Source organism: Caretta caretta, chromosome 2 (assembly GCF_965140235.1).
Source record: "Caretta caretta isolate rCarCar2 chromosome 2, rCarCar1.hap1, whole genome shotgun sequence".
Classification (NCBI taxonomy): domain Eukaryota; kingdom Metazoa; phylum Chordata; order Testudines; family Cheloniidae; genus Caretta; species Caretta caretta.
In genome coordinates this window covers 132949790-132970755 of record NC_134207.1, presented here as the reverse complement: position 1 = coordinate 132970755, position 20966 = coordinate 132949790, and the positions used below count along the sequence as shown (strand labels likewise).

The 20966-nt window shown below is 37.9% G+C and overlaps 1 protein-coding gene across 9 annotated transcripts in view; it reads right to left on the bottom strand.

The window, feature by feature from the left end:
- The window catches only part of CDH18 (cadherin 18), an 831624-nt gene that overhangs the window by 330833 nt on the left and 479825 nt on the right, over nucleotides 1-20966 (bottom strand). Inside the window, exon 1 of one of the 9 annotated variants that reach the window (XM_048839643.2) lies at nucleotides 19670-19846. The exons of the other annotated variants lie outside the window; for them this stretch is intronic. The gene's annotated coding sequence lies outside the window, so the exon portion shown is untranslated. Of the gene's footprint in view, nucleotides 1-19669; nucleotides 19847-20966 lie in introns of those variants that run through there. 9 annotated transcript variants of the gene reach the window in all.

Sequence of the window (20966 nt, the reverse complement as noted above, 5' to 3'; positions counted from 1 at the left end):
TACTATGAAAGTCCTGCTAACCATTTTGTCTCTTGAAAGAAACCAAGGAAGTTCAACAACCGGTTTAGATTTTTCAAAATATCACTTATTAGCATGTCTGTGCAAATACATATAAAAGTCATTATTTGCCAAAATGTCAACATTTTAAGAGAGAACAGTTATTATGTATGTTTATGTAGAGAGGAATGCTATGCTATCTAAGACATTACTGTATATTAACAATTAGCAAAGGAAGACACTTTAATGGTGACTCTTATACATAACAGATTGCCACAAAAAGGAGTTACACTGCTGACATTATCAACTTAATGCAAATCAGCATGGATTTTTCTGCAACATGAAAGATTGATGGAGAGCAGGCAAAGTGATGTATTTTGTGATGCAGCCATAGTTTCCATATAAAGCATTCCAGAAAGCCACTATTGCTCATCAGGCAAATAGGAGAACAAGAACTTGAGCAAATATGCACACACACGCACCCCAAGAGAATGAAGACACTCCAAAGATTCAAGATCCTATGACGGCAAATTGATAGAGACAATACAAATGTTTTTTATAGATATTAGAGACCAAAAATGTATAACTATATAATAGTTAATAGAGATGAGCACAGACACATACACAGCCACATTTGGGAAGTCTAGATGCAAAATAGGATCTGAATTATGTGGCTTGGGCCTATCTGTAGATAAAATTACAGTTTTTTCCACTGTGCAATAAAAAGTGTCAAATGCACAACAGTTTAAGGAGTCTTCAACAGGAAAGACGAAAATGACATTCCTTATTACCTTTTAAGCAACAGACTTTTTTAACATAACATTAATACAGAAATATTACAAGAAGAAATAGCCCAGTTTAGTGTGCCATGTTTTCCAGTTGATGTACAGCCGCAGTTGTAAGCCATGTAAATATTAAGACATGATAATAGTCTAACTGTTCTGGAAGCCATAGATTGAACCTAGAAAGATGTCTGGTTCAATCCCCAAATCATAAGACATGTCATAATATCGAATGTATGCCAGTCTTTAAAAGTGAAGAGAAGATGTGATTTAAAATGTCATTCTTTGGATGAGCAGTATGAGCTGGATTGTTATGATCTATTATCCAAAATAAACTATATTCAGGAGCTATATGAAGACAGAGAGGTAGAAAACATTTATAACACTGAATAGAGGAGTTACAGTAGTGTACTCAAACATCTGAATGACTTCTTTACATCAGTGTCGATTGCTTTTTCATATTTGAATGTATTTACCTGACAAATAACTCAACAGAATGAGCAAACACTGCATAACATTAGAGAAGAGGAGTGCTGACATATGCTACTGAGTTCCATCTAAGGAGTGTGAAACTAAACAGCTGAGAAAGTTACTATGTGCTCCTCTTTGCACAGGCTGAATTGCAATGTGCCCATCCTCCTTAGATCTATCAGAGTAATATTTCCTACCCAGCACACAGTAACAGTAATGAATAAGAATAGAGAATGCACACAGTGAACACAGATCTCGGATGAAATCTGTTCCCATGTCATATTCAACTAGTCAAAAGATGAGTGGCAAATAAAATCTGTCCTATAAAGAGTTGTTGTTTCACTGTGACAGTGACAAATACCTTAATTTGTAAAAAGTAAACATATAATTACTTAAATATTGAATAGATTATGGAAATAGAGCTACAAATAGTCCCAGAAATAATGTTACACTTTAGCAGAAAATATTAACAAATATACATGGTTTGATTTTCTAATTCATTCTAGCAGTTTTGCACACACACACACACACTTAGTGAGAAATGCCCCTAAATATTGTATCTGTGCACAGCCTTAAACATTTTCAGTCACCATGGTATAATACATAATTGTGGTTTCTAACGTCTAGTTACTAGGAGCAGGCATTGCCAGGGCATGCAAATGAGATTCAGTGTGGCCACTGAAAATAAAATTACATGCCATTTTATGCCACTACCATCTGTGGCTAGATTAACAGAAACAATACAAAAGTTATGCATTTATGATAGAGTTGCCAATTTTGCATAAGTCATTCAACTGACATTAGTCTTCAGTTAGAATTATCATTCCATAGGAGTATAGAGAGGAAAAACAAAATATTTTCTGTGCATCTCTGGACATAGCTCCACTTGTGCTCTGCTTCCAATTTAACAGTCAATCATCAGTCGTATTCCTTTCAACCTGGGCAAAATTTCATGAAGCAAACCAGAGAGTGAGATGGCAGTTGCCACTATCTGCTCACACAATAAAGAATCCCAGCTTTCTTCTTGCATCAGGAAGTGTTTTGTATAGTGCGAAAAACAGACAACCAACATGTTTGCATCACAAACCAACATAATTAACCTGTTGATACAGGTATAAGGTACTTTGTATCAAAGATTTTATTTTCTGGATGTATGAATAAAGATATTTATTAAAAAGACACTGCTAACTTGCAAGTCGCACTTCTGCATGAAGCTGTTTTACCTATTAATACTACAAATAACAGCTAAACTATTTGGGTTAGGGACTATCTTTTTGTCTAAAGATTGTTTATTATAGTTCGTTTCATTTTTCCCTCTGTATAGGCAATTTCTATGTGGGTCTTTCACAAAGAAACAGGAGAAAGAAAAATGCATTATACATACTCACACACTAATGGAAATTTGATTTTATAGTCAAAAATTGACAGAGGGACTCAAGGGCAGGTGTAGTACCTGAAACTACATTGAGATAATTTTTCTTAATGTAAAATTAAAGACTCAGTTTTCAAAAAATAATAAAAAGAGGACTGGGACTGTTGATTAAATAAGCAATGGCTAACAAACAAAAACAGATGTAAACAAATATATAGCCATAGAACAATAAAATAGTTATTCGAGAACATCCATCCCAAGCAATCAATACCTTTAATTTCCAACATCTAGTGTGATCACATGACAAAAAAAAATGGCCATGTGCAATTAGAAGGATTTAAGTGTATTATGTATTCATTAAATGACAAACAAGCGGAATATAATTGCACATGACCATATTTCTTGTCGTGTATTCTCACTAGATGTTGGACATTAAAGGTATTTATATTGATTAAATAATCCATCCCAATGAATAAACACCACATTTAAATCCTTCTTTCTCTGCCATCTCAGAGTATTAGCTCTTTAACAAAGGCAGATCAGTAAATTTCCAACATCATTTAATTATGTTGTTAATCACAATAATGCTGCTGATAGCCATTTCTAACTCGGATTATAAACATTCATCTCTCCAAAGTCACATATAATTGTAATCCAAGGCACTATTCAGAACCACCATATCGAAAATATTTGTTGACAAAAGTTTGCAGAACTGTTATAGATACATTATTTAGGAAACAGATTTTCAGAACTGCTCAACACTTTAGGTATTAAAATCTTTTGAAAAAATCTGACGGTAACTGCATACTGCAAGCTACTAGATGCTGAACACTTTTGAAATTCTGGCTCTTATTTAGGTATCTAAATGGAAGTTGAGCTCTCTTAAAAATGTGGGACCAATTCTGGGTGGTGATCACTTGAAAAATATGACCCTGAACACTTTTGAAAGTATGGTCACATGGGTGCACTATACTGCCGTACTCTGGACTAACCCTCCAACCTTTGTCAGTATGCAGTAATCTTTGTTTTAAAAAAAGTACTGACTCTCCAAGCCTGCAAGAAACTTTTGATTTACATTTGATTTTTATTTATAACAGGTTCAACTTATGAAGCCAGCAGATGAGTATTTTATTTTGCAAAGTGATTCTTTTCTTATAGCAAAAAACAAACAAAAACAAAAAACCACCAACAAAAACCCCTGCGCTCACCACCCGAGTACCTACAATAAAATGCCAATTAACTATCAGAGTCCTAATCCAAAAATTGTGTCCCCTTCGAGATCAGGTACAAAAAGGCTGAAATTATAGCTGTACCAGCAAGCTCCTCCAGAGCCCCAAACTGGCCATAACAAAGGAATTGGAGGACAATTCAATTTGTGTAGGCTGCTACCAAAATAATCCATATTATGTTTGTGTTATGTCAGGGTTGCTCTCCTGATTCCTCTTTGTGGTGACAGGGTATATTGAGGGTGGCCATGTTAGGCTCCCTTACTCTTCAAGTTACTGCTGTTTATACAGTATATCACACCCTACAGAATCTCTCAGATGTCCTCTGGATGTCTATTGAGTATTAGATTTTGGGACAATCCAGCACTCATCCTTTTCCTCTCACAGGTGGTAGCAGCGAAAGAATATGAATTGTATCCTTGCTAATGTTATTCAGGACATTTCAGTTTTCCTCAAACATATCCTGAGCACTCCAGCAAATCAAAATTCACCAAACACAAACTCAGCTTGAGGACCAATGCTTGTATATTTACTTGAGAGTTAGAATCTTCCTCCTCCCAAGCACTTTGACTCAGTTTGGTGTCCAGTAGAACTGGGTGAGCAGCATGTAAAGTGCTCAACGTGTTTTGATTTTTTTTTTTTTTGGTGAAAGATTTTTGTGGAGGGAAAAAGCTAATTAAAAAATCCTGCATTTTATCAGCTGCTTACCCAGTTCTACTGGACACCAAACTGAATCAAAGTGTTTGGGAGGAGGAAGACTATTGGGTCATTCAAGACAGATAAAACAAAGATGCCTTTAAACTATCTATCTCTGTTGCCATGGTGATGCCATGGGGACCTCTTTATAGATGCTATAGTACATTGCTTTCATCTTCCTGTATCACAGTCCCATAGACTACAGAGATGCCATAGGGAGAGGCAACAAGGCTGAAAGTCCTGCATTCTATTCCAGACTCAGTCACTGATTTACTGTATGACCGCTTAAGTGTCAATCCTGCACAGATTTATGCTCATGCTTCAACATGTGCATATGTCTGTGCACGATCAGGGCCTTAATCTCTATGTGATTCAGCTTCTCCATTGCTGAAATGCTATAAAATACTTACTCATTTCTGTTAAGTGTCTTGAGATTTTTTATTTGGTTTTATACCCATTTTTCTGGAAACGAGAAGTGATGTGGAGGTTAAGCTTTTTGTTCAAAGATTGCAAAACATTACTATCATAAATTAATCTGTGAACAAAAGGGACATACATACCATGTTGTAGCTAGTTTAGGCACAAGCCAATTTAGCCTGGTGATCTCCCCTTGAATTCTACTAGTTTTAGGAAAGTGAATAATTTTTGCTGTGGCAGAACATTAAAATGCTCTCCGAGTCTCTTTTGTTTTCACAATCTCTGGTCAGTGAGTTTCTAGATTTAATACAGCAGTACAAGAATTCCATAAAAGTAATACCTTTTAAAAATAAAATTAAAATCAAATCAGCTTAGAGCCATTGAGTCCTCAAAAGAGAGATTTTTGTTTGAAAATGACTAGGCTACTTTTGCTTTGGACAATAATTGAAAAATGAAAGCAGGGAATGGTTTCTCAGACACTCAAATAGTGAGGTCAGAACCTTTTTCTTTTATAACTGATGTTTTTGTAGCTGTTCAGGCTCATCTGAGCTTCCTTGAGAGAACTGAAACTGACTCTGTATTAGACCTCTGTTTTCAAAAATCTATGGAACGTTCTTAAAGACACAGAGGCCTTCCATCATACATAAGGAAGGGCTCTTTTCTGAAAGTAATAAAAAAAATTACTGCTCCAATAAAAATCTGGTGCTATAGGAATAATGCAGAGAGAAGCTTCTCAAGTTAAAATTCAATAGTCTTTTTTCAGGTGGAGGAAATCAACCCTTTATCTGAAGATAAATAATAAATATATACATATATGTACATGAACATACACACACACACACAATTGTATATTCACATATCACGTTTATCCTCCAGTGCAAGTAAAGCTTAATCAGTTTACATTTCCCCAGAAGTAGATTTTCTAGTGCCTCATCCAGTTGAGTTTTAAATATTCTACATGATGGGGCTTCTATAGCTTTCCTTCAGAGACAATTCCACAATCTAACAGAGCTTCTGGTCTGGAAATTCCATCTGACTTAATCCAGACTCAATTTCCCCCTTCTTAATTTTATCCCACAAATCCTAGTACACGTTTGTTCCGTCTTCAACAGTTCCTTTCTTGCTTTGGCTCGTACTCTCTTCACATATCTAATTTTACCCCCACCTCCATTCCAAGACACCCTTAGTCATACTTTAACCAAGCTATTCATATTTAGTTCTATTGAATGTTTCCTCATGTCTTCTGAGGATTTTTCCAAATATTTGTGCTGGAAATGGCCCAACTTGATCATCATACACATTGTAAGGAGAGTGATCACTTTAGATAAGCTATTACCAGCAGGAGAGTGGGGTTGGGGGAGGTATTTTTTCATGCTTTGTGTGTATAAAAAGATCTTCTACACTTTCCACAGTATGCATCCGATGAAGTAAGCTATAGTTCACGAAAGCTTATGCTCGAATAAATTGGTTAGTCTCTAAGGTGCCACAAGTACTCCTTTTCTTTTTAAGATTTAGAAGATCAGTTTAGGAAAGGATGAAGAAATTACTGGGGAAGAGGAGAAGGTGAGGATAGCCCAATAGTCAGTTTTACAGATGGTTTTGAAGGAGGAGAGAGACAATGTACCAGTTAGAGAACTAGTGTTCTAAGAGGAAGTAAATCTCAAGATGCAAATCCAAGAATGGACTATAATTGGAACAATAAGACCAGAGGATTCAGAGAACTATAAGGAAGGAGAAGGGGAAAGGGTAAAATTGAGAGCAACAACATGATTATGTAGAACCATCAGCAGAGGGAAAAGGAAGCTGAATTTCCTTTCTGTTCACTTGTTGCTTTATGGTCTTTAACAATTCTGATGTTTCAGTTAGGGAACATCAGTGATATAATGGAGCATTTTATGTGTAAAAAGGTCTACCAAAAGCAAAAGTGACACTGCAGCTTGTCTGAGCTGCCTCTTACATAAAGCAGCTAAACAGTCCTCCATTGCACTTAGAGAACTATGACAGAAGAGAGAAGCATTACCTTAAAATATAAATAATGGGAATAAATTGGAGGGTGCCTGAAAGGAAATCTCAAATCCATCATGCTAAGCTTTCAAAGGCAAACTTTAAACAAAATGGAGGCAGTTCAAAATATCTATTCATTTTGCTTGTAAGACAGAAATGAATCTCTTATGCCTGTAGGCAGCAGAGAGTAATATGTTTTTTTGGACTGAAAAAGTGCAAACAGAGGATCAGACTGAATAAATGTTAAGATGCCAGGCTCACAAGACCCTTGGGAAACCACTCAAAAACAATATTTCTGAAACATCTCAGGAATAGTGGTTTTTTTTATTGTTATTTACACCGCAGAGTGCATGCTGTTAACACCAGAAGGGTGTATGTGTGTGTGTTAAGGAATGGGTGTGGGAGGGGAAAAAGGAATATTTACATTGGAATTCAAAAGAGATCTGAATGGATCCAGGCACCTAACAGCATGGGGCAAAAAATCAGCTAATTCAGAAACTTTCATTGGATACGAGCTAGTGTAACAAAGAATAATAACTTCACACTTATATTTTATCTTTCAGAGCTTGCAAAATTTACTCACCCACAGCAAGTAGGAATCTTTTTCAGTGAGTCTCATCAACATGAGCAAAAACTAAGCACTCTTCAACTATAAAATTCCAGTCCATATGTTGAGAAGAAAACCTTGCAATATTGAACAGAGTAACTCAATGTAGGAATGTCTTCCTAAATCTGCAGAGACACTCCAGTGCTGCCATGGTTGGTGCAGGGTCGGAAGCACCTACTGCAGATTGGCGTAGGAGTAGTGGCACTTGCACCTCTACAGAAGTCTGTGTATGATGGGACTGGAGTTGAGCAAACGTTTTTGACCAATTATTTTTTCAGTGAAAAATACAGATTCGGCAACCAGGAAACATTTCCTGATTTTTTGTTGATTTCACCAAATTGTTTTGGTCAGGAAAAAAACAAGCCTCCCTTCCCCCATGAATGTTTCGTTTAGATATTTTCAAAACTAAATGTTTCAATTTTTCCATTCAAAGTGACTTAGCTTCAAAATTTCCTTTAATTTTATCTTTAAATGTTAAAAAACGCTAAAAATTAAAATAAAATGTTTTTTTTTTCTGGTTGGACAAAACTTTTCATTTGACACTAAGACATTTTTTTGACTTTCCAATTTACTAAAAATTTCAAAAAATGTTGTTTTCAGTTTAACCTGAAATGTTTTTTTTTTCCAATTTTTCAGAATTTCCGGCAAACTGAACAATCTATTATTCATCCAGCCCCGTGCAGCAGGGCCTATGCGGCACTCCACGATCATCCCAGCTCTGTGTGCCATTCTTGTCACCTCAATAGAAGGCTCTATATGTGAGGAGCCTTGGAGCCATCACTTCCATCTCCCCCCTGCATACCCCTCTATGGGATGTCTACTTTCACACCAAGCCCTTGCTAAGACTCAGGTCTGAGCCCAAGCTCTCCTCCACACACAAATCAGTCTGACTCAGGTCAGCAAACACTCTGGACCTGGCCCCTAGAATCCTGCTAGAGCGGTGGATCAGAGCTTGAGTCCATTCCTGCTTTTTCAAAAAAAAAAGACTATTGCTTAGATCACTGACCAGCATTGCAAAGAATGCATACAAAGCTCCCTTTCACGGAGTATGCTGTATATCTGGATAGGCAGGAGCTAAGTGCCACCTATTGCATCATTTAATGGACTAGCTGTTCAGCTGCAACCAAGTACACTCAGCACAGCTGGAGCAGGCATGTGTGTCTTCAAGCTACTCCCTTTAAGGCTCCTTGATCTTAGGGCTAATCAAGGTGCATCTGCACCTGTGACTCCAAGAGGCCATTGTGGAACAAGAATCTGGGCCAAGGATCTAGATCCCATGTGTGCAGCTCCCACTAGTGGCATTAAAAGAAGGTAAAATAGTTTGTTTAAAGAGTCATTTGCTTGTCTGAATTTACTAGGAGTGCAACTTTTAAATTAAGAACATCAAGCAGACCTTCAGTTTCTTAGAGGATATCCAACGGCAATACACAGAAAACAATTCTAATTTTTTTTTGTTATTTTAGATTTAATTCTGCTAAAATTTCTACATTTCCAAATATTCTGCATGATTTGGTTTGCCTGGGCTGATGGTGGTGTGGTTGAGATTCCTGCACAGAAGTAAGCAAAGAATGAGGTGCCGAGTGACCAACAATTTATATTAAGTGTTGATATGGTGTGCAGGGGATCCAGGTTATATAAATAATGTTACTCAATTTTCCTCTGGCTGCTGTTTAGTTGTCACTGTTTATCCATATTAACACTGTTCGAAGTGTATAAATCTGAAGTTAAAAAAGTTTAAATATGAATGATGTCTCACACTGAGCCCTAAATTACGCTCAATTCACATACGCTCTTTTAAATGAGTATACTGAAGAGTTGAAAGCAAGGTTTATTGAATGGGTTTGATTTGTAAAACCATTCACCCTTCATCTGATCCAAAATGCTTCAGCAAAGATTTGGTGTTAGGCACCTTAGGAGGCATTTCTAAAGTTGAGGAAAGTAACCTACTGCTTTTAAAAACAATTGCAAATACTTACAAATGTGTCAGAAAGCTTGTACACATGTCACAGGATGTTTAGTGTCATCGACTTAAATAGGACATAGGCATACAGGCATTCTTGAGTTTTGTTCTGCAGGAGAGTTGCAAAACTCATTAAATATAATAAGCTCCACAGTGAATAAGGCAAGATCTCATTGTAATTTAATGAGCAATAATTAGCATTCGGATGGCCCTATGAAGTGAAACTCATTGCAGTTCTGAGAATGGGATACACTTTTTTTTTTTTTTTTTTTTTTTTTTTAAGGTGGATGAAAACCTTTCTAGTTTCAGTTCAAAACTAGAAAGTGTGTAGATATATGTGAATGTGGGATTGGGTTTTGACCAAACACACCACAGTTATTTATCAATCCAGGCCAATCTGACTCCAGTTGCACATCGGTCCATTATTAGATTCTGGAACTTGGTATTCACCTGAACTCACCTTAGTGTAACAAAGCTCAAGTTTATTGGCCATCCAGGCACACGACAAACCCTACACATTCACCCAGGCTTTCTTCTGCTCTGGTTGCTTAAGGGATATTTGCATGGCTGCCAAATTTATGGGTTGACCCTGTAGACAACTGGTTTTCAGAGTCATTTTCAAGGATATCCCCTCTGATTGGCTGTCCTTCCCTACTCCTCCATCTCCTGGGTAAAGAGAGCCAATGAGAGAAACTCCAAACACTGCAGAATTTTCTTATCCCTCAGCACATGAAGCAGGCAGTGCTCCCTCCCACCCTCCAGCCCCTAATTCACGGGGACACACCATTTTTGGACCATTATACCCATAATACAGTGTAACTGCTTTTTATGAATTTATTTATTTATTTATTGCAATTTTTTTTCTTAGTTTTCAGAAACCATTTCCTACCCTCATATTTTCTTTCATTTCCCCGTTGTTTTCCCCCTTTTCCAGTGCTCACCAAAAAGAAAGGGTGAGAGAGAAAATGGGGAAATTAATATTTTTTTAAAAAATAATTTAAAATGCTGGGCTTTTTGAGTGAAACAAAAATAGAAAAATGGCCAAGATTATTCAATGAAATGGTTGTAAGACGTTTTTTAACTTGGGCAAAACAATGTATTTTCCCCAAATCTCATTCTCTGAAACAGATGAATCCTTTTTTGCAGAATCTTAAAAACCAGCCACAAATAAATAAACAAATAAATGAAGGCAGACACACAACATAGTATTTTTCAAAATGGTTGCAACTTGACAAAGTTATCAGGAACTGAGAACAGAGAGTCTCATAAAGGAAAGTGCCAGGCGACTTTATGTATAACATAAGCATGACATCTTTAATTAAAGATTATCTTTGTTCCAAGAGACTCCAGGCTAATCCTGGATGGTTGGCAACCCTCAACATAACAGAGTAGGGATATAAATCTCTATTAAATTGCATAGGACTTTTCCATAATAGAAGGAAAACATCAAGGAAGTTTTAATGGTAACAAAAATACCTGTCAAAGGTCAGTAGTATTAAAAGCATTCCACAGCTGAACGGTACTGGGGTTAGCAGTACTGTATAAAACAGCTTAGTGACAGCTGTGAAAGTAATGCTGCAAGGTGAGGGAGAGAGAGGGAGAATATGGATTTATAATCTGGAAGAATCCCATGGACAAAATCCATTATATGATTATTTCCATTATACATCGAGCTAAGAAAGTTGTCAGTCTGAGATCCTTCTTTTTTTTGCCCTTTTTTTAAATGTGTTGGAATACATTTGTTGGGACAAGGAGTAAAATGTGATCAGAATTGCCATGTCTGAATGTTGTATATTACACACATTTGGTTGTCCTCTACCTCCCCACCTCCAAACCTTCTATAAAAGTTTCTTATACAAAGCTGTGTTGGATTCTAAACCTCAATCCTATTCCCACTGAAGTTCCGGGGGGGGAGGGGGAGTGACAGATCCAGCCCCCACGTTTTTTTAGTCGCTTTCAAAGAAGGTTTTAGATGTTTTACATTTAAAAAAAAAACTTAAAATGTAGCTTTTAAAAGGAGCTCATCTCATGTCACTGCAGAAGACATTGCTAACTGAATTGATTTATTTTACATCTTGTACCATACAAATACAAAAATATGTTCACATCACTTTAAGCTGAATAGGTGAGATAATAACTCTAAGCTGAATATCTCTAAACTGAATACAAGAAATCTTGTTTTAATTAATTACAAATGCATTTATTTAGAGTATGTCCTCTTCATCAGCAAAGTGTGTGAAAATTACATATAACAAATGATGTGTAGCTTTTCTGTGACTTCAGTAATAAGGCCTTTTATTAGCAAGAACAAAATTTGAAACATAAAAGAAGTAATGATTCAGGATTTTAACCCAGCTATAAATTACAGTTTTTTTCTTTATTTTTAAATATTGGCACTTTCCTCAGTCAGATAACATGCTATGGTGCTGCTCATGTGCCCTAGTTTATTTCACCTTTCCTGAAAGCCAAGATTTTACACTTAGAAGAGTCAGCACTTCCATAGTGCTAATGCCATATATCAATGTTAAAAATACCTTCTTAGAATCAAATGAAATCTCTCTCACTACAGGACAAGCCATAGTAGCCAGCTTTCTTTCAGCAGGATACTCACTCTACACACACACACACACAAACTGAAAGAACGTCAATCAGTGTGACTGCTACCTAGATATTCCTGTTATATTTAACAAGAAATGTTAAAACAAAACAAAAATAGTTCATCCTAGCATAATCAACTTTTTCATGCTCCTCCGGCAAAACTGGATCCATTGTTATGGATAAAATGTATTTATAAACACACAACCTAGTCTTCTGCACCAGCTGGAATGTCCCCCATTTTAAAAAAGTCACAGGGAATGAGAGAATTAAACCACATGGATTCACATTCTGCATTCACACGCATGTAGCCACACTGAAAGAGTTACTTGAATGCAGTGAAAGACAGAATTTCACCCAGTAAGGAAAGCTGAACACAGAAGCAAACTTATTTCTACAACTAGAATTAAAATGTCAAAACAACCCATGCACTCCAAATAGCCACAGGAATTGAGTGGTGAAAAAAATCTTTGCTCATCATTAGTCTGATATTTAATTGTTTTAATTTCCCCCCCTCTCAAATTTTCTTCCAGATTCCTGATTCAACCCTGAGGATGTATCCATTATTCCCTGCTTTAACCTTCATTACCCTACATTGTGACCTCAGTTCTTTCAGCTTAGGAGATCTGAAAGCAACATTTATTTTTTCAAAGTTAAAAAATCCCCTTCATGGCTACAAGTGCTATTCCATTATCAACCAGTGGGATCGCTATTGTGAAACATAAGACATGCACTGTCACTTCGGGCAAAGAATTTCAATTCATAGTTCTCAATCTTTGCAAGGAGGAAAAGACTTGAGTGATACAAGATTCAAATTCAGGTCTCCTGCATTGCATTATATAACATTACCGCTAGGTTAAGTGATCCAGTCATTTATTTAGTTAGTTAATTAGATAAAATCATTTAGTGTAATTGTGAAAAAGAAAGTTTCCATCTCTGAAAATAAACATATTGGCCTTATTTAAACATTCTAAGAAAGATCATTATTCAGCTACACACTGTAAGCAGTACCTTATAAATGTGTTTACTAGTAACAAACACTCTATTCTTAGTGCCATTATTATTGCATTTTTTAAAAGCTGATACTCTCTTTTCCCTCACCCCCCAACATATTTTCAGTTAAAGCATGAGTATATTAATAATCATTCATTGTGAAATGATACAGTATGTGATGAACCCGTGAAAAATCACTAGTGACCTGGCAAAATGAAAACATATAACCCTCTAATAGGAACACTGCCTAGAGAAAATCCCCTCTCTCTTTTTCCTATGTTGCAACTGCCTAGTAGAGTAATGGACATAAAGCAGAGACTGAATTTATAAGATCCAGATAATATGGGTGAAATTGTCAGTCAAATGAAGTAGCAAAAGGCATGGAAGAAACTCAAATCCTGTAGTTATAATTAACTGGGCATTGGAAACGCTACAAACTACAGTTAACATCTCCCAACTAGCTCAGTTTTGTTTGAAACTATCACAACAGAAAATCCGCAACCTTTTCTTGTCCCCTGCTTGCCGATTTGCTTTAAAATTTGATAAAAGTAATGATGCTTCTGTTTTCTATCCAAAAATATCTAAGTGCTCTAAAAACATTAATTAATTCACAGATAAAAATGTACTTAACCTGGAGTTAAAGTTGAAGTAAAGACATAAATATGTTTCATCATATCTTTCAAGAATATCTGTGTTTGGAAAAAGCAAATAACTATCAAAAAGCCAGAGATTAGCAATTAAGGTTGTGCTTCTTAAACAAGACTTTAATTTTCATGCAATAGCAGCCGCGACCTTAACTCTGCCTAATAGAGGCAAAACAACCAAAAAATCTAGTTTATATAATTCCAGCAAAAATGTACATGTCAGTATAACTAATCCAATGCATTATCTTTGGAGGTCTCAATCATTTTTATATCCATTTTCATAACACTAAACTTGAAGACATGCAAGGTTGCTACATCGTACATCAATTAACTAATAAATTACAGTATCAACTTGCTTCATGTTACATTTGCAATATTAATTATTATTTTCTTTGCACTTTTTAAAGCTTTAAGTTAACAGAACATTAATTTCCTTGTTAATCTTCTGCTCTACCACCGGTTAGGGTGACCAGGTGTCCAGTTTTTGACCGGAACATCAGGTCTAAAAGGGATCCTGGCAACTCTGGTCAGCACCGCTGACTGGGCAGTTGAAAGCCCGCTCAGCAGCGCTGTGGAGCTAAGCAGGTTAGTGCCTACCTGTCCTAGGGCACTGTGCTGCGCCCTGGAAGTGGCCATCAGGTCCATCTCATAGGTGGGGGTGGGCCATGGGGCTCTGCTGGCTACCTGAGCACCGGCTCCGCACTCCCATTGGCTGGTTCACGGCCAACAGAGGCTGGGAGGGGCGGTGCCTGCGGGCGAGAGCAGCACATGCCACGGAGCCTCTTCCCCGCCCTACCTAGGAGCCAGACCTGCTGGTTGCTTCTGGGGCACAGCACAGAGCCAGGACAGGCAGGCAGCCTGCCTTAGCCCTGCTGTGCTTCTGACCAGGAGCCGCCCAAGGTAAGCCCGCACCCCAACCCTGAACCCCAACCCCCTGCCCCAGGCCTGAGCCCTCCTCCCCAAGCTGGAACCCCCTCCTGCACCCCAAACCCCTCATTCCTGGCCATACCCCAGAGCCTGCACCTCCATTTCGAGCCCTCACCCCCTCCTGCAGCCCAACCCCCTGCCCCAGCCCAGTGAAAGTGAGTAAGGGTGAGGGAGAGTGAGCCACTAAGGGAGGGGGAATGTAGTGAGTAGGGGGGGAGCCTCATGAAGGGGTGGGGCTAGGCGTTCAGTTTTGTGCAATTATCAAATTGGCAACCCTACCACCAGCACATCATACTTTTCATTTCCATACTTTGACATTTCCTCTCACTCTGCTTCTCCCCTCTTTCCTTTTCCACTGCTTTCCTGCTCTACTGGCAACATCCCCTCAATCTTCAAGATCTCCTTCCTCTCCCTCTCACATATACACTTGCTGCAGACCTCTCAAGAGACAAAAGTAGTAAGCACATTAGCAGATTCACATGAAGAAGATACTGAGGCTAGCAGTCAAATGGGGTGGGAGGCATTCCCCCTGCAGTCACCGATTAAAGAAATTATTGCAATTAATGTAATTTTAATTGTCTCCAACTCTGTTCCCATGCTAAGATCTTGCAAAAAAATTAAGAATTATTTTCTAACTGTGGAGTCACTTTTTGTGAGCGTGTGTCTTAATTTACCATGAGCTTGTCTGATTAACTCCAGGCTTAAGCACACATTGTCCTTTCTCCATTGAAAAGCCTATCTAGCAATTGCTTTATGCACTGAGGCTGAGGCCTGTCTCTGCAAGAAAAAAAGTTTCTACACACTTTTTGGCAGGGGCGGGGGGAATTAAGCTTTGTACTTTCTCAAATAGTCAGTCAGTGCCCTATTTTAAACTTTTTGAAACCAACAATCTATTGAAATATTCCTAATTAGAAGGTTAAACTCTTTTACAATTTAATTGTAATCAACTAATCTTTGGTCATGTTAACTACTCTTCAGTGAGGGGAATACTGGAAACTATGTTTTCTCTTTCTTGCTTTGTCCCAAAGGTGGCAAAAAAATACATTTTTAGTGTTTTGGGGAATTCTACCAATTTTGGGTCCCATAGTCCTTCATTTGGTAGAAGTGGAGGGTAAAATTGGGTGTATAATGGAAACTCATTTGCAACCTTAACTTTGAAACTGCTTGCACTCCATAATTAAGCATCAGGGAATCCCTATACAATTTACATATTATTCATATTCATTTTATAGATGAAGAAACTAAGGCATAGAAAGATTAAGGACAATAATTAGGATAAATACAAAGTACTACACTTGGGAAGGAACAATCAATTGCACAAATGCAAAATGGGAAAGGACTGCCTTTGAAGAAGTACTGCAGAAAAGGATCTGGGTGTTACAGTGGATCACAAACTAAATGTGAGACAACAATGTCATATTGTTAAAAAATGCAGAAGTCATTCTAGACTGTATTAGCAAGAGAGTTATAATTCTTCCACTCTAGTCAGCACTTATATGGCCTCAGCTAGAGTATCATGTCCCATTCTGTGCACCACATTTTGGGAAAGATGTGGACAAATTGGAGAAAGTCCAGAGGCAAACAACAAATTGATTAAAGACCTAGAAAACATGATCTTCGAGGAAAGATGGAAAATAATGGGTTTGTTTAGTCTGGAGCAGAGAAGACTGACGGAAGACATGATGATAATCTTCAAGTACATGAAAGATTGTTATAAAGAAGAGAGTGATAAAATGTTGTCCTTTACCACTCAGGACAGAACAGGTAATTGGATTACATTGCAGCAAGGGAGCTTTAGGTTGGACATTAGTAAAAGCTTCCTAACTGTAAAAGTAGTTAAGCACCGTAACAAATTACCTAAGAAGGTTGTGGACTCTCCATCATTAGAGGCTTATAAGAACAGGTTAGACAAACACCTGTTAGGGAGAGTCTCTCGATAATACTTAATCCTGCCTCAGTGCAGGGGACTTGACTAGATGACCTACTATGGTCTGTTCCAGTCCTAAATTTCTATCATTCTATGACCATGTGACTTCCCAAGTTCACATAGCAAATCGGTTGCAGAATCTGGAACAGAATCCAAGAGTCCTGACTCTTAGTGTTATCACTAGACCATACTCCCTTTCCTTTAAGCTCCGACATTGCTGACCCATAACATGTGTGTTCCACTGAAATCTCAAACCAAATTCTAGCTGTTTTTTTTATACATTGGATTATGTAAACTACCATATGCACTACCATTTCCTTTGAATCATTTCTGTATATCACATAGTGGGTGTCCAACACTATGAACAGAATATATTTTATTGATTTGCTTGTTACCTCTTCCCACCACCCCTTTGTTTCTTGTCACTCTCCACCCCCATGTTCAGTACACTTAAGAATGCTGTGCCACAGTGTGTGTGTCATCATAGCTAATCTAGTGTAGGCCTTCTTGCTGTTAGAGAGAGAGAGAGAGCGCGAGCGTGCGCGCTTATTGGTACCTCTTCAGTTTGATGTGGTCTGTTCAGAACATTGATCATGCCCAGTAAGTTCAATGCCACAACCACATTAACAGAATACTAATTCTTAATCCAAGTAAGATTTTAGGGAACCAAAGCATACCTTTGCATGTCCATTAAACCCTATTCATTGGACTCTGAAGGAGGTTAAATATTACAAACAGCTGAAGTTCAAAACCACCTGTTCTACCAGTCCAATTTTTAAATTAATTTCTTTTTATTTTTGTTTATAAATTCACAATTGTCACTAAAACCAGTAAATAACTTTAAAATCAGGAGAAAAGAATAGGATAGGAAAAATGTCAATGTATATATATTTTTTAAAAATCCTTTTCTAATGCAGACTCTCCCAAACTACACTAAGTTAGGCAAATTGACTATATACTGCAGCTGAGTCAGTAATAGTACACACACATTTTTGGCACACACACACACACACACTCCATTTTGGACTCGACAGTAAACTGTTCAAGACAGAGTCACAGCATAATTCTAGTTCAGGGACTAAAGAATATTGTATGAAATTGCTGAGGAAATTAATATGGGTAGAATGTAATTACCCAAATTGGCATTTTGCCAGAATACCAGCCTCAGCACTCCTACTCTTCTGAAGTCCCAAAGGATCTTTAACATCTGCAAGTGATCAGGAGTTTTATTCTGTCTGTGATCTATAAGGTGGCACCATCTCCAGCAGCACAGTGCCCCCTAACACCATGCTGGTGCACTGGATCAATGTTTGTTACCTATACATATGTTCCTGCTCATGGTTTTTTGATGGCTTTCACAGCAGAAATGAAACAAGAAGTGTGTCATTAGTGCTAGTCAGCAAGATCCCTGGTGATTTTAACCAGTCAGGAAGCATAAAAATATTTTACCAGACACAATGCTTTATATAATTAGATCCACCATGTGCAATGGGAACCATATCTTGACTTGAAATCCTATAACACATTTACTTAATTCATATCCAAGAAAAGCGTGAGTTAATTATTCTAGGTGATATTTTAAGGTGGTAAATACCAACAGGGTAAATTACCTTTGGATATAGTCAGGTTATTTTTTCTAAATGTGTCATTTTCCCTACCAAGATGGACTCTATGCCAAACACACGTTAAAATCTTACACTAGTTTAATATCTCCCCTGAAGACATGTGTTTACTACCATAAAGGAGAAGAACAATTACTGCAAAAGGAAAGCTACACTGTGTTTTCAGACAACCGTATTTGATTGACTGCAGCATAGAAAATAAAGCTTTGGAAACACCGGAGCTATGTTTAGAGTTCTGGATGAAGAAAAAAATCTGTACCTTAAATAAAAAGTCAGTGATGCTATCACCTGAGCTAACTGAAGTCCATGCTCATTTTACCTTTCCTTTTCACCACTTTCCTCTGAGCAAGAGAAAACTGATGGGGCATCACTGCTCTTTTAGTTGGATATATCCCAAGTCCCAATTTAGCCCACAAAGTACTTATAAAAAAAGTATACATACTATACTACAAAGTCTGACTCCAAAACACATTACTATTTTTTACACTTGTGACAAGTAAGTAGCTTCCCCACCCTCTTGCCCTCTCTCAGTGGTGTCACTCATGCAGACAAACAAAGTCGCACATGAACACACCGGTTCAATGCCACCTTGTTTTCAGAACACACGTTAGTGAAGTCATATTGATGAACTCCTTCCTTGCTAAAACCCTCAATTCCAAACCCTGCGGAAGTTCAACTGGCAAAACCATTGAGTGAGCTAAATTAATGCTGAATCATATATTATTTTTTGTCCATTAGCACAAGTGGTGTAGGGGTGGGAAGGGGAAATGAAGGGAGGTCTCATTTCTGGCTGTGCATTGTTTACAGTGCCCTTTACAAGTAGTAAAAGTTTAGGCACTGCTTAAGCTTTAACAAGCAGCTACAGCTAAAACCATGACAAGAGCTCTGTTCTACTGCAATTTCAGTGCTCAGATATCATGTAATGTTACAGGTACTGGAAAGACTGATTAAAAATCACTGTTCAAATATCAAATGTAATGTTCCTGCTATACAATCTTACAGGGTTTGCCTTTTAATATATATTTAGGTACATATATAAATGAGATCTGATCTAAATCATCTGAATGTGATCACCATTAAAATGCATCTGCACATTATTCTCACAAGTTATACAGCAGAAATGTAGGTATTGTTCAGACATTCACAGATAAATGCACACAGAGAACACAGCTATATTTTTATGCTTATATTTTGTAGGTTGCACTGCAATATTCTTGGATAAGCAAACACAATTCTAAAATATCACAAGGGTATGGCTTACACATTAGAGTTAACTTTAAAATAAGCATATTATAGGCTGTGGATCCACTGCTACAGTAATAGTTCACAAAATATTGTTGACACTGGTTAGAAGACTGTGTTAGCAGCACCATAGTCCAGAAATATTTATGTTGCTACATATTAAAGTGTCATTTTATTTAAGCCTTACCTTGGCTGACTTGCCCTAACTGGTGACAAGGAACTTAATTTATAAGAAGCAAATGGGGACTTTTCTCAGTGCTCGCAGCACAGCTGCTCCCAGTCCTCAGAGAGGCACACGACTCCAGCTCTGTGTACCTCCAAACCTCTCAGCTCATATGCTCTGCTTCTGCAGCTCATGAGAGCTTCTCTGATTGGCTGGCATTGCCTGTCTGCCTGATCCTCTCCCTCTCTCTCTCCTTTTTGCCCCCCTTGTTTTTCTTTCTTAAGCACTTCAGGGCTGTGCAAATTCTAGAGCACACAGTGTTGGTCCCCCTTTAGCCCTTTCAGCAAAGTCATCTTGCATGAAACAAAGAAAATGTATATCTAAGCTCATCATCAGCATCACTGCAAAAAAAAGCACCCTTTGGTACTAGAGCTCTGGAAAAAATGACAGCTCTGTGGCAGTTAGCCCATAAATTCAGTGCAGGAGAGGGAGGGGAGCAGCAGAAAGAAGGGGCTTGGCTGTCGGATGGATTGGGAGTGCACAGAAGGAGTATACAAGGGAAAGCACGCAGTAAGGCATTGGTTGGTAACCTGGTAATAAATTTTCATATTTCGGTGCAAAGTCGTCACAGCCAGCTAAACATTCAACTGCTGGCTCATTCATCAATGATCCACGCGATCTGATGGTGGCTGAGAGATTCAGTTTGAGTGATGTCCTTTAGTGCCTTCTTCCAGCCTAGCCAGGGCACAGATAGCTCACCCCCCACCAGGTCAGCCCTATGTATTTAAAGAAGAATAGATATTGATTTTCTGCCCTTCAACATCCCCTCCTTTACATTATTCTACTATAAACTGAAACTCTGTAGTTATTTTGTTGCCGCAGACAGCTCTGTGTCAGGACACACTGGCTTAATGAAAAATTTATTCCAGAATCCATGTCTTCTTTAACACCTTCACTTCAAACAAATCACTCCATACCTATCCACCCCAAGATAAATAGCATTGGCTTAATCCAGGTTTTAGATAACGGAGTAAACAAGTGCCAGATGCTGCTTACCCAACCTGCTGTGGGCAATCCCTAAGAAATGTAATTACCATATAAGTGGCAACTCTGGCACACAGACTGTTGGCAGTCAGAGATCCTGTCTTTAGCCTCTGGGTAGCAGCATGAACTGGGATGGGTGGACAGATGAAACTGAACATGCTGAAGTTACACAAGGAGGAATAATAGGAGAGAAAAATATATCTCATAATGAAACAAAAAATGGAGATGCTCGAGACTGGGTAAAGGAGAGATGGCATGAGAAATTCTACAATTTAAT